Here is a 20,179-nt window from a genome sequence, read left to right on the forward strand (position 1 = left end):
CAAAAGGAGTACATTTCAACAAGTTTTTTAATGCCTACCATATGCCCGGTTAAAATCCAACTAGAAGTGAGCTGGACTGAACAAGCAATAGGGCAAAACTTTTCTCTAGCTCTTATGTTCTCTCCAGGAACATTACTCAGGAGTATGTATGACTAGAAGGGATAGCATAAAGCAAAACCAAACCAAAACAAAACAAAACAAATCAGAAAAGCCCTTCATCTCCTTGGCCTAGGATTCCAGCATAATTGTACTTTTACATCTTCTTTCTTAATTTGTTTTCTGTTTTCAAGAAATTTCCAAACGGCTACAGGATGATGTAATACCAACATAAATTTAGTTATTTTTGTTGGTAAGTGCTTACAAAATAATTATTGCTTATGGTCAGAAAATTCATAAAACATAAAATTACACATACACAAAAAAAGAAAACAAGATCACCAAGAGATTGAATAGATTTTTTCTAGTTTTTGTGCAATGTACATAAACATATCCATACACATACACGGTGTGTATACACATTTTTTAAAACCTGGAATTAGAGTTTCTCCATGATGATGGTAAGGTCACATGATGTGGCACAAAGGACTCTGGACTGGAATTAGTAAGCCTGGGATCTACATACTACCATGTTGCCATTAATTAGATTGCTAATCGCCATTAGCAATGCCCACATCTCTTGGACATCAGTTTCCTCTTCTATGAAAAAATAAACTTGAACTAAATACATTAAAAGTCCTTCAAGGTTGAAAATTATTTGAGGTGAATGACGATGACGACGATGATGGTTGTTATTAGTAACAAGTTATGGCATATGATGTATATTACACACGGGTGAAATGATTAGATGCAAAGTGCTGTCATGTGGAGTGCCATGATATGAACACCTACAGCTAAGTGAGTCAGGACTTAAAGATGAGGAAAGAGAACCTCAGAGAGGTTCTGTGTTTTATCTTTCAGAGGCCAATAAGGACAAATCATTGCTTTACATTTTCAAATGACATGGCCGCTGTGCAAAAGCACTGACTTTTGCTAGCTGGATTAAAATCCAGTTCCAGTGCTAAGGGAAAGGGCACATATCCACCCATAAGCCTGACTGCAGGTTCAAGCTATTGTTCCAGCAATCCAGAAAATAAACTTATGAAGTTAAGTGGCTGCTACAGTTCAACCGGCAACAAGAAGGGGAGTGTAATGGTTGCTACTCAAAAGTACCAGTACCAGTTTGGTTATCAAAATGACACATGGGAACATCTAAATATTTGCAACAGTTTTTTTTTTCTATATGTTTATCTAATTCTATACTCATGAATCATCACCTTAGGAATGAAATGACTACAAATTCCATGAAGGGTTGGGTGTCTTTTATTTTAGGAAAATAATCCAAAGCCTGCAGCAAGAGAGCCACGCTCGCTGGTAGTGCAGGTGGTATTTGGGGAACTTGAGCGTAGGTGGAAGCCTTAGGATACTTGCCTTCCCCTCTACAAGCTTCAGCATGGTGCTGCGAGAAGGTCCAGTGGGTAACTGGAAATCCCCCTATGCCTAACACTCAGAAATATTCTTTTGGCATGTTAGGTAAGAATGAAGTCATATTTAAAAAGTATCTTACTATGAAAATCTGCATTATCTTTCTTGTATCGAAACCTCATGAGAGTAGCTCTAACTCCAGATATTCTCCAGTTTTCTCTAGTATTCACTACACACACACACTTCTGCTACGCCTCAAACACAAGGGTACTAAGGAAAGATCATCTGGGCATGTCCTCTGAGGGGTTCTAGCTCTCTGTCAAAGCTAGTTAACTGTTATCCACCCACCCCCAGAAATTCCCCAGAATTTCGAATTTCAAATGGATTTATCCTTCTCTTCATTATTGCACCTAAAAACATACTACGGTGGGTCAGAGGCTGCCATGTTCTGCCTCAGGACTGTTGGATTTGAGACGAGGGCCTTTTGGCAAGAAAACATCAAAGAGTATGTTCTGGTGAAGAAAATAAGTCATTCCAGGGAATTTGGAAAGCACTTAAATGTCAAACCAAGACTGACGGTAGACTGTTATGTCCTCTGGCTTGACATGTGCTCCTAAATATTTAGGTTTACCTGATGTCTTTTTTGAAGGATCTCCAGGAAGTATTATTTTTTGCTGTTGTTGTATGGCTGTATCATCAAGAAATTTCATTACAATTACAAATTTTCATTATCTAGAAATGATAAAACATTTTTAATTATTTAAAAATATGTTGTAGAGGGTTTCCTGAGTGGCTCAGTCAGTTAAACCTTGGACTCCTCTGATTTCAGCTCAGGTCATTATTTCATAGTTTGTGAGAACGAGCCCCAGGCTGTCAGCACAGAGCCTGCTTGGGATTCTCTCTTCCGCTCTCTGTCTCTCTGCCTCTCCCCAATTCTTGCTCTCTCTCCCTCAAAATAAATAAACTTTAAAAAAGTGTTGTAGATATGTTTTATATGGCTTAATAACAATAGTAAATTTACATAAAACATCTTACTCTTGCCCTATCTGCATTTACTAGCTCCATAGTCCTTTAACTTTCTCATTTCATAGGTAAGCATATTTTAGGTTTTTTTGGTGTAATTTCTACTTCTTTTTAGAGAAGTAGAAGCAAATATAATGATGTGTTTTTGTTACTTTTTATTTTTATTTGATTGTGCTAAGAACATTTAATAGAAATCTATCCCCCTTAACAGCTTTTAAGTGTATAATACGATATTGAACAGCAGATCTCTAGAACATACTCATCTTGCATAAATAAAACTTTGTTTTTTTACATTTATTTCTTTTTGAGAGACACAGAGACAGCACGAGCAGGGGAGGGGCAGAGAGAGAGGGAGACACAGAATCCAAAGCAGGCTCCAGGCTCTGAGCTGTCAGCACAGAGCCTGACACGGGGCTCAAACCCACCAGCTGTGAGATCATGACCTGAGCCAAAGTCGGACGCTCAACCGACTGAGCCACCCAGGTGCCCCCTGCATAAATGAAACTTTATACTCACTGATATACTCCTCATTTTCTCCTGCCTCCTGGTCCTATCACTTCACACCTGTTAGAATGGCTAATTACGAAGAAAAAAAAAAAAAAAGACAAGTGCCAGCGAGGATATTCTCTTGCGCACCGTTGGTAGGAATGTAAATTGATACTGGCACTATGGAAAATAGTATGGAGGTTCCTCAAAAAAATAAAAAATATAACTACTGTATAGTCCAGCAATCCTACTTCTGGGTATTGGACCAAAATAATTGAAATCAGAATCTTCAAGAGATATTAGCACTCCCATGTCCATGAGAGCACTATTCACAATAGCAAAGATGTGGAAACAACCTCAATATTCATGAATAAATAAAGAAAATGTTATATATACATGCAATGGAATATTATTCATCCTTAACTGACAAGGGACTCCTGCAACATACAACAGCATGGATAAACCTTGAGGACATTATGCTAAGTGAAATAGGCCAGTCATAGAAGGACTACACGATTCTACTTATATGAGATATCTAAAATAGTTACACTCTGACAAATGGTCACTAGACTCATTATGGTGATAATTTTGTAATGTATACAATGTTGAATCACTATGCTGTACACCTGAAACTAATACAATATTGTATGTCAATTTACTTCAATTTTAAAAACCTCACCAAAAAAAACAGAGCAAAAAAATGTAAGTTTTCTTCCCTCTTTCTTACACAAATGGTAGTGATAATCTACTGTGTACTTCACCTTTATGTTTTCCATTAACAATAGATCCTGGGTATTTTTCCCAATTGGGACACAGAGTGTTTGTTCATTCCTTCTTACAGCTCTAGAGTATGTTAGATGCAATCATTTATTCAGCTAGTTCCCAGCAGATATACCCTTGGATGGTTCCTACTTATTTGTAGTAAAAATACGCTTTTATCTAGGCAGAAATATAAGTTCTCATAAGTGGTACTTCCGAGTCAGAGAAGCACATGAACTTGTAATTTAGATAAATACTGCCAATCAGGGGGCACGTGGGTGGCTCAGTTGGTTGAGTTTTGGACTCTTCATTTCGGCTCAGAATGTGATCTCTCAGTCGTGAGATACAGTCCCACATCATGCTCTGAGCTGAGAGTGGAGCCTGTTTGGGATTCATTCTCTCCCTCTCTCTCTCTCTCTCTCTCTCTCTCTCTCTCTCTCAAAACAAACAAACTTTAAAAAACTGCCCATCAGTACATTTTGAAGACAGCTGTTAAGTATTTGGGATACAAGCATAAGATTTTGTTCTTAGCACAGGATCTAGCAAAAAAATAAAATTTGATCCAGATTATATCATTTACACGGGCTAATCATCAGAACTGTTTGGGGGAGCTTTTAAAATACAGATTCCTGGTTCATACTCTGTAAGGTATTTCTTAGTGGCTGGAGTGGGGTCCAGGAATCTGGATTTAAAGCTTTTCCAGGTGCTTTTGATCAGGGTAGTTTTAAGATACCTTTAGGCCTTAGGCACTCAGACTTTTGAGATTACAACCAACATAATGCAAAAATAAACAAATAAATAAGTAAAGTGACCAACATTCTACTATGTTATTGTAACTAAAGCATTTATATAATTTAGCTTTTGACAGTATTAATAATTTTGATTTTATAATTTTAATATTCTGGAACCAATAAATATTTTCCCCTTGTCAAACAGTTTAAGAAGGTATTTGAATGACTGTAGGTCACAAGCACTCAGTATGAAACAACTCACATGCAGATTTGGAAACTACTGGCCCATTCCCATCCACAATGAATGCAATGTTTTTAACTCTTAGTTAACATTTCTCTATCAAACATGATATCTACAATTTCAGATTTTTATTGACTCCACTTCTTTGGAAAATGTGAAATGCAGAAAATTTTAATGCTTAATCACTCATCACCCAGCCAAGGATGCCTCTGAGAGGATCTACCTTGTGTGCTCTGCTAAAGGTCAGGTGTCAGAAGACTGTCGTGTTAGAAGGAATTAGGATAATCTAAGAGAAGCCAACATTTAAAATCAGTCTTGAAATGGGTAGTTTTGTTGAATTTCATTACCACCCTCTAAAATTCTGGAATTTGGTGGTTAGTTATTTTTTAAGTTATAATTAATGTGTCTAAACAACAATCTGTGACAAATTTTGTGGGAAATTTGTCTTGAGGAGAGTTTTATTGTTATCGGCTGGGGTTGGGCTAATCCATTGGACAGGAAGGGATTGCTGTGTCTAAATGCACATAGGCTTCATTTCTGCATGGGCCAGACAGGAAGTTTCCTCAGGAAATCGGCTACAGATTTAACTGGGATTCAGACCATTTCAGGAAGGAGAGGGCTCAAGTCAGAGAAGAGGGAGTGGGTGGGTGGAATTAACATCTCCAGCACTTGTCCTGGTTGCAACAGATGAAACACGTGGTGCTCTCCTGAGGGCAATTTGATTTGTCTGTGCATAAAAATGACTGTCAAAATCTCGGGGCGCCTGGGTGGCTCAGTCAGTTAAGTGTCCGACTCAAGCTCAGGTCATGATCTCGCAGTTCATGAATTCAAGCCCCACGTCAAGCTCTGTGCTGACAGCTCAGAGCCTGGAGCCTCCCCTCTCTCTCTCTCTGCCCCTCCCCTGCTCACGCTCTCTCTGTTTCTCTCAAAACTAAATAAACATTAAAAAAAAAAGACTGTCAAAATCTCCATATGTGACTTTTCCCATGTTTTCCCAAATTCTCATTTCATTTTACAAATATGTGTATTAAAGTAGTAAAGGGTACTAGTGCCCAAAATGCACTGATATAGCCATTATATGTGAAACTATACATATGTGTGTGTGATATCATATATATGATGAAATATATATGTGATACTATATATATGTATGTGTATATATATATATATATATATAAAACATGTAATAACTGAAATACAAAAAAAAATCAGCTGCTTATTTAGGTTGATTCTCTTCTATGTCTTCATTCTTTTCACTTTCTTTTTAAAAGTAAAATGGATTATATAGACCCTTGTTTGGGCTTTATGTATATGCAGATATTAATTAGGAATGTGGAAATCCAAAATTCTTATGAGAGAATTTGGATCATAATGATCACAAAGTATTGGTTTCTTGTTAAAGAAACCTCACAGACCATGCCGTATCTATAATGTGAAGTTACTGTGACAAATGACAGCTTAGCCTTTGACTTGTTTACATTTTAGCCCACAGATGAAAGGGGTTTCTTTGAGGAATTTTCTAAGTATTGGCTGCATTTATTTGCATAAAAACGAACCTGGCTCAAGCTTATAATAAAGACACGTGAACACATGTTTAGGTCATGGGGCCCTCTTCTAGAAAGTATTCTTGAATATAAGACGCAATTGTCCCTCTGTCAGAAATCCTTATTTCTGGAAAGTTTAGGAATACCATCAGATTCATCAAGTTCTGTTGTTTTTCATCAAGGGTCACTCATACTTCAAACACCAACAAATGGCAGATACTGTTAGATCACCTACATGCGTATGGCACCGGACGTAAGATACAACTTTCAGAAAGAATCAAGCTACTCCATTTTCTTCATCATATTTTCATTTAAGTATAGCACTGCATAATGGAGAAGCTTGGGCAGAATACAGAAAGCCAGGTAAACTTTCCAAGCAGGCATGAGGGGATACACGGGATGGAAACTTTTAAAATTCCATACAGTTTGTTCAGGCAGAACCAACGATTTCAAAATGAACAGTGACAGATCAATTTTTAATGGTAACTCTATTATTTTTCTCTATTATGAATACTACTTTTTAGCAGACCATGAAAATTATGTTGACATTTGAAAAGCATGTGATTAATTGTAGCAGAACAAACATTCTGAGTGCAAGCCTCCATTTAGGAAGGTGATACCAAGCATGGGTCCTGATTATAACATTGCTGGCACCTGTAGAACTTGCCTTTTTTTTTTTTTAATCTGCTAAATGTTAAAGATCCTCGTTGTGCCAGTGATGAATTGATATACGTTGGAGGCACAATGGGTTGGGGAGATGCTGTTCTGAAAACACAGTAATTCATTCAACTAAAATCTAAGCACATTTCAGAAGTGAAACCAGATCGCCTTACAACTCTGAGCTGTAACACAGGCCAAAACGGCCAAATGATGTTTACAGCTTATAATTTCCAATATTCTCCCAATTTTGCTGAAAGATTTGTGCTCAGACATTACAAAGCAGTCACTGTGTATCAAAGCACACATGTGAAAAATTTTACTTCTCATGCAGCGTAGTGATGTAATCTAAACTTTGGTTTTTGAAAAGTGAAGATTTAGAACTGCAGCCATAAAATAATGAGATGGGCTTTCATAATGTTCAGCTGTCCGGGTTAGAAAACTTGGAGATGTCAACTATGTCAAGACACCTCTGAAATCCAGATACGTAGTCCAACTGCCCATTTTCTTTGATATTCTCACAACTTAAAAAAAAAAAATTAATGCTTATTTATTTTGAGAGAGAGAGAGTTGTGTGCAAGGAGGGGAGGGACAGAGAGAGAGGAAGAGAGAGAGAATCCCAAGTAGGCTCCGTGCTGTCAGTGCAGGACCCCGATGCGGGGCTCAAACTCATGAACTGTGAGATTATGACCTGAACCGAAATCTATAGTTGGATGTTGGATGCTTAACTGACTGAGCCACCCGGGTGCCCCGTAAAATCCACATTTTATTATTACATGTTCTTATTTAGTAATAACATTATAATTATTTTACTTTATTATTGTTGTTGTTATTTTATTATTTTCAAAGAAAGAAAGGAAGACTGGGATAATTATTCAATGGAAAAGGAAAACTTGGGGGGAAATCTGGTTAGTACCTGGCTCTAGCTGGCAGGCTCTAGAGGAATACTGCAATGTTTCTGAGACCGCCTTTTCACCAAAATCGAATGCACTCACAATGATATCTGCCTTCACTCTGGGCTGTAAGAAAGTGGTGGGTATTAGGAAGTGAGAATGAGTTGCAATGGTATTCATCATGTGAGGGAAGCCAAGCTTGGTGGCTTTATGTGAGGGTAAATACAATTATGGAAACAATATACTTAAAGCCCTTTCATATTATTTAGCAGGAACAGGCATGGTTAGACCTTCAGTCTACAGGCCTCGGATGGATGGATGTAAATCTTTAAGGGTAAAATTCTCCTACAGGATAATGAACCATATTGCAGGAAAAAAACAGTATGATGTAACATAGGCTCAGGCCCGGTGCAATGGCATCAGTATGTCCTAGAAGGGCATTTTGAAAAAGTACTTCTCCTGGCTGTTGGTAAAGAAGGCACCTTCGCCCTTCTAATCTCCAAATCCTCCCTAGATCAACAAGGAAAGGAAAAAGGAGGCATAGCTTGAGGCAGAGGAGTTCTGTCTGCTAGGAAGTAATAAGATTACTGGGCTAATAAGATCCTAAGGAAAACAGGATCTCTAGAAAAGCAAAGAAAGAAAAATTGTTTCAGTGTACATGTTTCATTTAAAAAAAAAACAGAAAACATGCTGCATGTCCATAAATCCCTATTTATATTTTGTTGGTGCCTACTTTTGGTACAAACTGTTTCAGTGTTATACAAGCGAGGATTCACATACTCGTATTTATCCTGTAGTGCATGAGATTTGAAATGGTGAGAAATAGTGTAGCTTAAGGACTGGGTAGGAATGAAACAAAATGAGTGGAATTTAGGTAATGACGTTAGTGTTAAGATTTTATATACATTATTATGCATATGCCATATATTTTAACATCTATTAAGATTTTACATTTCTTCTAAACAATTGGAAATCAACCAATATATTGCCTCTATAAAAAGCAGCTCAAATCTGGAGAGATTAAATGAATCCTCACTTTTTAAAAAAAATTTTTTTAATGTTTATTTTTGAGAGAGAGACAGAGTGCGAGTGGGGGAGGGGCAGAGAGAGAGGGAGACACACAATCTAAAGCAGGCTCCAGGCTCTGAGGAACTCAAGAAAGGTGAGATCATGACCTGAGCCGAAGTCAGCCGCTTAACCCACTGAGCCACCCAGGCACCCCTAAATCTTCACTTTTGAACTCTGCTCATGTGTTGGGTGGCTTTTAATTGTTGTTTATGCGTAGATGACTTTCTCTTCACTGTGACTGAAGATTTATCTTTAATGGTCTTTAGTGTTCCTTACTCACTACAAGGTGTCTAAAAATAGATTAATTTTTGGTTATATTTTTAAACTTATGGCTTTTGCATCTAAGGAGCACATATCCAGCAATTCTAGAAAATTCCTTACCATCATTTTTTTAGCATTGCTCATGGAAGAGGTTTCCCCCCACTCCCCATGTGCTTCAACAATATAATATTGAAACTTCTCTGGTGGGACTTTGAGTTCTCTCTCATTCTCTCCTTTGTGGGACTTCCTTGTGGGCTGATTTGTGGGAAAATCATTTTAGAGCAATTTTGGGTTCACTGCTGGGATACACACCACAGTGACACTAAATCAGTGGCCACTGACCCTGATAACAGTTTTTCCATAAATTTTTTTTGGTTTGGGGGTTCCTGAAATATGAAAATAGTGCAAATTTAAACTTCAAACTTGTGAAATTCTTAGGATTTGTGGTATGGTTTTGTCAGGCCTTTGTTTGTTTGTTCATTTGTTTGTTTCACCCAGAGTCTGGCAAATATACACAAGTGTCCCTGTATTGCAAGTTTCATTTATTTATTTTTCCCTCACCTTCTGAAGCTGCTGCCCTTTAAGGCCCCCATCTATATGTAGAGATCTCAGTGCTAACTCTTAGCATTGTACTGTCTCTGAATTGACATCATAACCCAACTTGTAGATTACTGGGTCTAATAAACACTTCTGTAGGCTTCTAAAGCATCATACAATTATTCACTGGTTTCCGGTCTCAACTTTTGTTTTTTCAACTAGACAATTTTCTTGCACATTTTGCAAGCTCAGCGAAACACGTAAAAATAAAAATAAAAGCAATTATGTCATATTTATCCAGAACCTATAGATAGTTATGGGAGGATATTTTAGATTATTACAATTTACCCTTTTGCCTGTATCATACATGATTTTTACAGTCGAAACATCCTTGTCTTTAACTCTCTGTCAACAAATAAAGGGTCCCCCAAGCATTTAAAATGCCCTGACCCCACTGGGGCGAGGGATGCATGTGCCTCCAAATCGTTTGACAACATATCTGAAGCAAAATCCTATGATCCATCTAGCTGGCTGCCAGCAACCTCCGGTGGGTTTTGCTGCCGCCATAGCTGGAAGTGAGAGATTAGACCACTGTCCAACCGTCTGTTCCCCTCCAGGTTTGAACTTTTAGAATGTCATTTTTTTTTCTTCCTATAAGGTCAGGCTGCCATGTTCTACTCTTTTCTCAGTACTTTTCACATATCCTGTCCCTGGAGAGATGTGAGAGGCAGTCTGGAAAAACATCAATGTTATGTATGTCAGAGCCTGCTTACACAGGATGCCAACAGATGGCAATATTTTATCATTATTACACAATCCAGAGACCCTTCATTTGTGGCCTCAGGGAACACGAGGAGTCGGCTCTTTGGTGTGACACATGTCACCGAAGCTTCACCCCCCATTAACTGTGCTGTTGTTTGTGATTGTTAAGCTGCGCGTCTCGCCGTGTGTCACATTCTTGACTTGTACAAGGGTCCATTAGTAAGTAGCATCTGAGTACCGTGAGTCATAGAAGGCCCCATTCTTGGAAAAATAAACACTGTACATTCGGCTGAGATTAGAGCCACTGGCTGGTAGTGAACTGGACGGCCTTTCATGTAAAAGCCTGTTTCTGCTCTCCATCAAGGCCTTCTCTCCCACTATCAATACACGAGAAATTCACATGACTGTTGGATGGCACGTCCGTTCACAAACATAGGCTGAGCGCTCACCTAGTCTCTGGTGTTGCACGGGGCTTTGTCCGAGACCCTGGAAGAAAGGTCTGAGGGGAAAACAGCAGCCAGAAATTTCAAAACCATCAGGAACTCTTACGAAACCAACTTCATGGCTGCAAGTGAAAGATGTTTTCGAAGTGTAGATGTATTTTCCAGTGACCTGGTCCTTATTTTTCTCCTTATCATTTCCTTCCTCCCCTCATTCCTTGTATTTTGTAAATCTCTTCCTCTCTTTTTTCTTCTGTCTTTCGTGACTTCTGGTTTTTTCTTTCCTCCCTTACGCCTTCCCTCATCACTTTTTCAGACTTGGCACATCTTCCCCCTTTTTGGGTTCTCTTTCTCTTCCCAACTTGCATATCCAGACCCTGATATGCACAGGGCTCCAGCCCAGAAGAGGCATTCCGGTTCCGAGGAGTTGGCACCAAATGGCTACGGCAGCTGTGCCAACCCCGCCCACACAAGGAACTGAATTTAAAAAGAGAATTCCCCCCAGCTACCATCTAACCTAGCCCTTGCCAGCATCATAATTTGAAGTCATCTAATGGTTAAAAACTGGCCTGAGACTAAAGAGAGTCAGGCAGATAAACGTTCCAGGTTGGGTTTAGGGAAAGTTTTGGGGTTTCTCTAGGTACATGTAACTTTTGAGGCTATATTTCAATCCTTGATCCCCTTAGCAATCTGGCACATTCGCTGTTTGTGTTTCTCTTTTCTAATTTCTTTTTTTTTTTTTTTTTGAAGTGAAATTTTGGCATTTCTTCCAGGAAGGAGGGAGCAGGCGGGCTTCGGGCACTGCTGGGAGGCATGAAGGCAAAGCTGTGCGAACATCTTTACAGACCATCTACCCCACTCAGTACAGGGTCATGACCATGTAGTCAAACAACCAAGGGTCAGAGGGGAGAAAACAGATGGGGACCACAGGCTCCCAGATCACACACCTTCTTTCACAACCTATTTCAGAAAAGCGGTTTTCTGTGAAAGCAGATTTCCGAGGGTAGTGCTTTTATAAACACTCCACATCTCTTTGGCCTGTGAGAGGTGGGTGTTTTGTGTGGGAGCATTTGCCATCAAACAAGGTTTTATTGAATATCCCTCTTGTTGTTGTTATAATAATCCATGCTGATATAAACCATGCTCCATAAAACGCCACAATACACATCCACTGGGCAACACCGCAGGGCGGGCTCACGCCAAAGCTCCTCAGGCAATAAAACCAAGACCGCCAGAAACACGCTGCCATTTATTTCCCCGTAATGTGCTTTCTCTCTTTCTCTCTCTAGGCAGATTTTCCTCGTGTTGAAAGGGAACCTCTGGTCAAAAGTCAGCAAGCAAAGTTGTAGAAAGCTTTGATAGTCAGTGAAGTGAATCATGGCTACACATGGCAATGGCATGCACCAATGGAGCCTCTTGCTGGGTGGACCTCCCTCTAAGAGCAACTTCTGGTCATCAGTCAAAGGGGCCCCCAACGAGTTTTGCACAGCCAATGGTTTCACCAGCTCCACGGTGCCTGGGTCCCAAGTTGCCCTTTTCCACAGGTATTGCTAAAGCAAATAGCAGACGGTATTTACTGGGTGTGATGCTTTCAATCACATTAATCTAGCCAGTAAAAAAATTTATGAGCAATAAAAATTCCACCATGACATGGCTGATTGGAGGGAAGGCTGCATGATGGAAATTCAAGCCACGCCTCTGCCTCTAGCTAGACTGTCACAAACCTTGGAAGGAAGTAGGAGTCGGGAACGAGAAAGACAGAAAATCTCTGGGGTTGTTAAAACTAACTCAAGGGTAGATGGATAAAACTCTTAAATCGTTTAATAAGCCCAAACTCTTGGAGTTTGGAAGGTGATTGACTGAACACCTACTTTCAAAAGCTATCTAGGGAAAGTATAGATGTAGTCCCACTTCTCCTAGAAAATTACCCTGGGTTCCTTCTACTCTTCTGATCGCATGATTATTTGTTCGTGATAAAATAAATATTTTTAGATGTTAATACTTGAAAAATGAGCTATAAGGATGCCTGGGTGGGGACTCTCTATCTGGTTTGGAGCCAATGGGGAATGCAGCTTCACACGCTGTCTTTCTCCTTGTGGATTCCTACATGGTTTACACAGTTCCAGAAGGGCAATGACTAAGCTCTATTAACATTTGTGAGTCATTCCTTCTTTTCCCGATCTATAGTGACAGTCCTCAGACTGCATGGTTTCAAACACATACTCTCCAAATCCTCCTGTTCCATGGCTTCTCCCTCGAGTGGGCAGCTGATCCAATTATTTCTTAATGATCGCAGACCACACATGGCAACGAGGATGTTATTTTAATGAATTTATACTGGAAGTCATGCCACTGGGAGTGAGCACCTGATTAGATAATTGTGGTTAATACTTCAAGTAGCTTATCCAATATCCATTATCCCATTCTTTCTTAGTAATAGAACCCCAAATTTAATCTGTGTGGCAATGTGCCCAGCCAAAAGACTTTATTTGCAAAATCCCCCGTGTTGCTAAGGGTGATCAATAAGGCATAATTTGAAGTTTGTGTGTGAGACGTTTGAGAAAGCCCCTAAAAGGGGGGCAGAGTGCTGGCATTTGCCCTTTCACCTTCTCAAACTTCCTTTTATTTTCCTCGTAGAGTGAAGCCCCGAAGGCTAGAACTCCAGTGGCATCTTGGAGAGTGAGATGAACTTAATTATGGAAACCTGTTGTTGTAAGGAGCAGAAAGACAAAAGGAAAGAAACTTGGGTCTCTAAGGACTCACTGTAGGATCTGATCTCTAGACCATCCCCTTCCAGGCTGCTTTCCTTTGAGAGGAAAGAAACTTCTGTTGTTGAAGCCGCACTGTTCTTTCCAGCCTCAGCACCGGATTCCTGATCAGAATTGCAGCCCTAGAGATCTAAAGGTTCTCTACCAAGACCATCTATTAACAGATTTGAGCACTCAAATCTCCCAAACAGATCGACAATCTTATTTAAAATTTTTTTTTTCTGATGATAGGTAATTTCCTCCAAAAAGCAGCACTTTATACACAACCTCTTACATCTGGGACACACTTTAAAATGTTTGCTGGAATGTGCCTGGCAATATGAAGCAGGAATCACATCACGGGTTTTATAGCTATAAAGATCATGTTTTTGAATCTGAGATATCTCACTCACTAGCAATGTGACATTAGGCAAGTTACTTGACCCTCAACATTTGTGATGACAAAATGAGTAAAACACTATCAATCTGGTAAAAAAAAAACTGACAAGGGGACAAAGCATATATTTAAAGCAGACATAACACAGCAAGTCTTAAGAAATCGCATTCTTTTCTACCTTCTACTTCAAAATTTCAAATTTCGTACTTTGAGTGTATTGGTTTAGGTTCTCTTCATTCATTCTCGGAGACAAGGACAAAAACCCTTCTGCCAACACTTTACCCACCGTTATATTTTCTCGACTCTGCTTCCCCAAATATATATCCCTATTACCCCTCAATAGTCTCCCCTCTGTATCAGTATTAAATGAAGACACCAGCATGCAAAAATTAAAAAACTGTAAACAAACAAAAGCCCACATACTAAGCCTCCCCATGTGTGTATGTATATAAACATATGTGTATATATAATATAAATATATAATATAAATACATATAATATAAATTATATATATATATATATTATATTTATATTTACATAAAAGAGCAGCCAAAGGATAGGCTAAGATGAGTCAGTTCATTCTAAGTCCAATAGTTGATTTTCCTTTAACACATATTTTCTTACATAAGACTTGGCATCCCTTAAGGTCAAGGCATACGATTGCCTCTGCTGATTTTGACAGTAGTGCTACAACATACAGAAATTACCAGGTGTTCATGGAGAGCTCTCTGAAATCATATGCCACTGATAAATTAAGCAGCATTTTACTGGTATCACTCAAATGAAACGAGCATAATCCAGCATGTAGCACTGAAGGCTGAAAACACGGATTCCGGTAGACCCATGTGCCCATGTGCCCATGGATAAATTAATTGACCTCTCTCAATTAATTAATGGTAGACATCCCATAATGCTGTTGTACAGATTAAATGAGATAATGCATGTAGAGAATACATCACAATGCCTGGCACATGGTGATCACTCCAGTGTTGGTCTTTCTGATCATTATCATTATCACCCTTAGCATAGGAAACAGTAATGGCTTATTCATGTGAACTTTCCTCCATCCTTTCCCCACCACACAATGCGAGTTTATTTTCAGGACTTCTTAAAGGCTGCGTTCAAGTCCTTTGTCTCTTGTCTCTCTAGCAACTGCAAAATTAATTATTTCTTTTAGAAAGAAATGAGAAAATGAATCAATAAATTGGAGGTTCTGAAAAATGTCCACATAGCTCTTTAAGTTAGAATTTGTAAAATCCCATTTTTATTACACTTACATATAATTTTGTAGAAGAGTAGATAGTCTTGGTACCCGGACCGGGATTTGGAACCCAATCTTGCTTTTTTGCCAACTATGGAACTTGGGCTAGTCAACTAACTGCTCTGAGTTCCAGTTACAATGCCCGCCTCTCACATTTTTAGGAAAACTGCGTGAATATATGTACATGAAATACCTAAAAATCTGTAACGTGGCAGTCACGCAAGAGACATCTGCTTTCTTTTTCCAGTTACATGCTGTTGTTACTATGTCTGTGTCCACCAACAAGGTTCTTGTCTCTATTGGGAAGAATTAAAAGGTCTTTCTGATGGGGAAGTCAGGAATCTGGTGAATTAAGAAGGAAAGGAGAAAGAAGGGGAAGGAAAGCAGCCGAGTCATTGAAAACACAAATGCTGAAGTACTCTGCTTTGTTTATATGACCATGCCAGTCTTAAGGCTAGTTTCAGCCTGGCACCTCGCTGTTGTCTAAAGGTAGTACTTGAAAAACCACACCCAAGCCTGGGATCCCATCACAAACCACCACCTCTTACAATAACAGTCTCTATCCCCTTAGTCTTTGTATTTCCTAAACCTGTGACATAGGAAATTATCAGGAACAACGCCCCAAATTAACCAAAATAGTCTATAATAAAGGTTTTCAACCATATGATTTGGGACATTTGGATATCAAGATAGTCCACCTCTACAATATCCAAAGTAATTTTGCAAGTATTTATATGTTGTGTTTCAAGAAGGAAACAAGCAGAAATTGTCCTACATATTTAGGGAATTTCACATTCCCTTGGAATAGAGTATAAAGTGCTATTAGTCGCATCTTCATGGAATGAGGTGCTTCCCTAAGAGGAGTAAAAGGCATATACATTTTTACTCATTGTTCATATTCAGAAATCATAAGGAAAGGAGTAGCGCTGTTTGGTGCTCACACTTTCAAATACACCTCTGAACATCTTGACTTAGAAACTCTGAAGGCATTGCTGAGCTCGAAAGTAAGTTTTTACTTCGGAGCCCCGACATCACTTATTCAGCATTGCCTAGAATTGAGCAGCCCATTAAGGAACTGAGAAAACTGCCTAAACCCATTTCTGGAATGGGGACTCCTGATTCAAATGCCCATTAATATATAAGACAATTGCCTTAATATCACCATCTAAGGATGTTAAATCCACTCTGATTATTGAGTGATGACAGAGGTGGTCCATTAAATTCTCAAAAACCTAGAGGAATGCTAGGTTGTTCTTTCTTTCTTTCTCTTTCTTTCTCTCTCTCTCTCTTTTTTTTTTTTTTTAACTCTAGCACAGCTTTGGCCAGTATCTTAGTCTCCACATGTACCATGTAGCCAAAAACACCATGCAAAAAACTTTGGTATTGCTAAGTCAGCATGACATTCTCTTGGAAACTGCTGTTCTCCAAAGCCAATTCTGTGCTATTGAAGAGTGAATAAGACACTGATTCCAGGAGATGAGGGTTCCTTTTAGTGGGGGGAAAATCTAAAACACATACAGCCATGCTATTTGGAAGCAGACGGTCAGTGTCATTTTGGATAGAAAGGTTTGGTAAGCCACGGCTGAGGTGTCCAACACACCTGAACTTCCCCATCACCACTGTGCCTGCAGCTCATGCTCTATGCTCCCTCCAAGTCCAACGCAAGCTTAAACATCAACCACGTTTCCAAGCTTCGCATGGTTTGGGGGCACAAATGACCACATATCACACGATTTCCATCTGAAATCATGGCTTGGCCTACAAGTACCGAAAGCTTTGCAAACTTCAGCGAAACTCTAGACTTCCCTGGCCTTGGTATTGGGCTGGCAGCAGAGGTTCCCCGCAGCTGTGGCAGTAATACCCGGGTGAATGAATATTTTCATTTTCTAAACAGGTCCCAGCTGGCCAGCACTTTTAGAAGCAGGAGTGGAGAAGACAAAGATACAGGAGAGAGAGAGAAAAAGAGAGAGGTGGAAGTTGTGAGATTAATACACACACACACACACACACACACACACACACACACACATATATGTTCTGATTCCTAAATGTATAGTTTTTTCCTCTACAGAAGTACAAATTTCTGAAAATCTGGGTTAAGACTAGGTCAGAGCCCCAAACAACCAATATTCCAAGAGCGCTGAGATTTTCTATAAAAACATTAGTGCTTTTGCCACAGTCTGGGATTGTAACCATACATGGGCCAGAATGCCAGGGAGCTGGGCAGAAGGTTATTTGCCATGAAAAATGGGAAAAGACTCCGCCACTTTCTTTCCTATTGGATAATAATCTCTTTAAGCACTGACTTCTGTGTAGGAAGCATGGCAGTATGTGGTAAGAAATAAATCTGGTTTGGAGATGCTTGAATGGCTCCCAAATGACAATGCCTACAATCTCTTCTTTACTCTAAGTAATATCAAAGCAAAGATCTGTGTTAAAGAAACAAGGTCAAAGGGTGGGCAGAAGGGAGGGTAAAAGAGAAGTGTTCTTCACTTTGCTGAATTTCACCATTAAAATTTTATTGACTAAGCTCCTGGTTTAGCTCCAAGTGTTTATAACAATAAGCAGGCATTATCTTTATTTTTAAGAGTTATCAGGGTGTTTGTTAGTATTTTATAGTAATCTATTCTAGAGTAGAAGGCTATGGAGAGCGTCGATGAGGAGGATTACATGGATGGTTAAGTTGCCAGATAAATACAGGTGTAGCGTAGTATTTATATTTGCTAAAGCTGGCAACACTAGGTAAGAAGTAGTTATTGAGTTAGGAGATATTTTGGGAAGCGACTGGAAAGAGAAGAGTTGACCCCAAAGAGTTGGACTGAATCCCAAAGTTTTTTGTTAGTTTTAACATGTATATATATATATGCCTTGCTTCCTCCATATTCCTCATCACCCTCTTGGGCCCACAGTGGACTCCCTAAAAATGCTAATTGATTGATTCATTGATGGATAAAAGAAAAAGGCCACGAGGAAGCCAAAGTAAATAAGGTTTCTGGTTTGAATGTTTTATTTCATGGGCCAGATTTGGGCATGCATTTCACCATTTGGAACACATACTTTTGAAATTGCAAAATATAATGCATTTTAAGACTCAGGTACCTTTTAAAGTCCCACCCTGCTAACTCTCAGGTTATTATTCATGCTTCTATCTTAATGGATTCCACAAATCAAATTTTCATTTTTCTTGGTGAATATGGCTGATACTTACAAATGAGTATCATTTACCCCCCTACCCCCAAACCTCTTATGGAGCCAAAAGCCCAAAGCTATAAATATAGAACACCACTGTTAGGAGGCCTTCTTTTGCGTCCCCCACCCTGCCACCTCAGAAGGTAATGGATTTCTCTTTTCACAGTGTTAAAAGGATCAGTAAATCATTGGGTCACCTATTGATATGAAAGTCTTTTCATTTGAAATGATTATTGTTTTAGCAAATTGCAAAAGAAAAATACAAAAGAGCAAATAAATCAAGAAAAAAAATTACGACAGGTTTTTATGAAGTATGGGTGGAGTGGAAAAAGTGATCTAGGCTTAATTAACCACACTTAGTCATAGATGCAGGAAGCAGAGGTTTTAAAAAGTCCAATTGGGGCTGTGTTTTATATATATACATACACGCGCACACACTTTAAGGTGTTAATTTCCATCACATCACTCTGTGCTGGGTTACCATGAAAGGACTGCTGAATCTTGACCTTCACATGAAATGTTAAAATCACATTCCCTTTGGAAGGCACAACTGTCATGAAATATTGTCTCCGTGTACTCACAGAAGAGTATCTGTGTAGAGGTAACAGATGCTCAAGATCTAGGTGCCTATTGCCTGGGGAAATAAGGGCATGATGATCTGGTAAGTCTGGACTTCCTTTATATTAGTAACATCTCATTTTTACCTCTGCTTGTTGACTCATACCCTTACCTGTACTTTAAATATCTCAATCCCCACAATCTCCTATGTTGCTAAAAAATGTCAGCCACTTCAATTTTATGGCTCAAGTCAATCTCCTACCTATTGTGCCACTAAATTCTCCTTCCCCAATTAAACAGTTACAGCCCTTATAATTGATACTACACACCTGGTTATACACTTTAACACCTGATTATTAACTCCCTTGTATTATCTTTTCTCATACGTGTAGCTCATTTCCAAAATTACTAAATATACCCTAAGGACTTATACCCCTCTGGGGTGTTTTGGGACCAGTAATCATCCACCCAGAGTAATAGGTACCATACTTGCAGAATGATGCAACATACATTCCTCAATGAAACTAAATATTATTGTTTCAATCAACTTATTTTAAGGAAACATGTGACACATTAGAATGGACAAGAAACCAATACATTAAAAGCAAGGTGGGCACTGGATCTGTCAGTGTTCCATACAGAAATAGAACCAATAGAAGATATCTATCTATCTAAATCTAGATAGATATATAGATAGATACATACATACAAAAGAGATTGATTTTTAAGGAGTTCACACAGTTGCAGAGCCTGGCAAGTCTGAAATCTGCAGGGAGAGGCGCCTGGGTGGCTTAGTGGGTTAAGCTTCCGACTTGGGCTCAAGTCATAATCTCTCAGTTTGTGGGTTCGACCCCCTCATCGGGCTCTGTGCTGACAGCTCAGAGGCTGGAGCCTGCTTCAGATTCCGTGTCTCCCTCCCTCTCTGCCCCTCCCCTGCTCTCAGTCTCCTCTCTGTCTCTCAAAAATAAATAAACGTTGGAAAAAAAAAAAAAAAGAAGAAGAAATCTGCAGGGGCATCCCAGCACAATGGAAACTCATGCAGGATTTTTTTTTCTTTTCTTTTTTAAATATTTTATTTTTGGGGGCGCCTGGGTGGCTCAGTCGGTTGAGCGTCCGACTTCAGCTCAGGTCATGATCTCACAGTCTGTGAGTTCGAGCCCTGCG

Source organism: Panthera tigris, chromosome E1 (genome assembly GCF_018350195.1).
Source record: "Panthera tigris isolate Pti1 chromosome E1, P.tigris_Pti1_mat1.1, whole genome shotgun sequence".
Taxonomy (NCBI): Eukaryota; Metazoa; Chordata; class Mammalia; order Carnivora; family Felidae; genus Panthera; species Panthera tigris.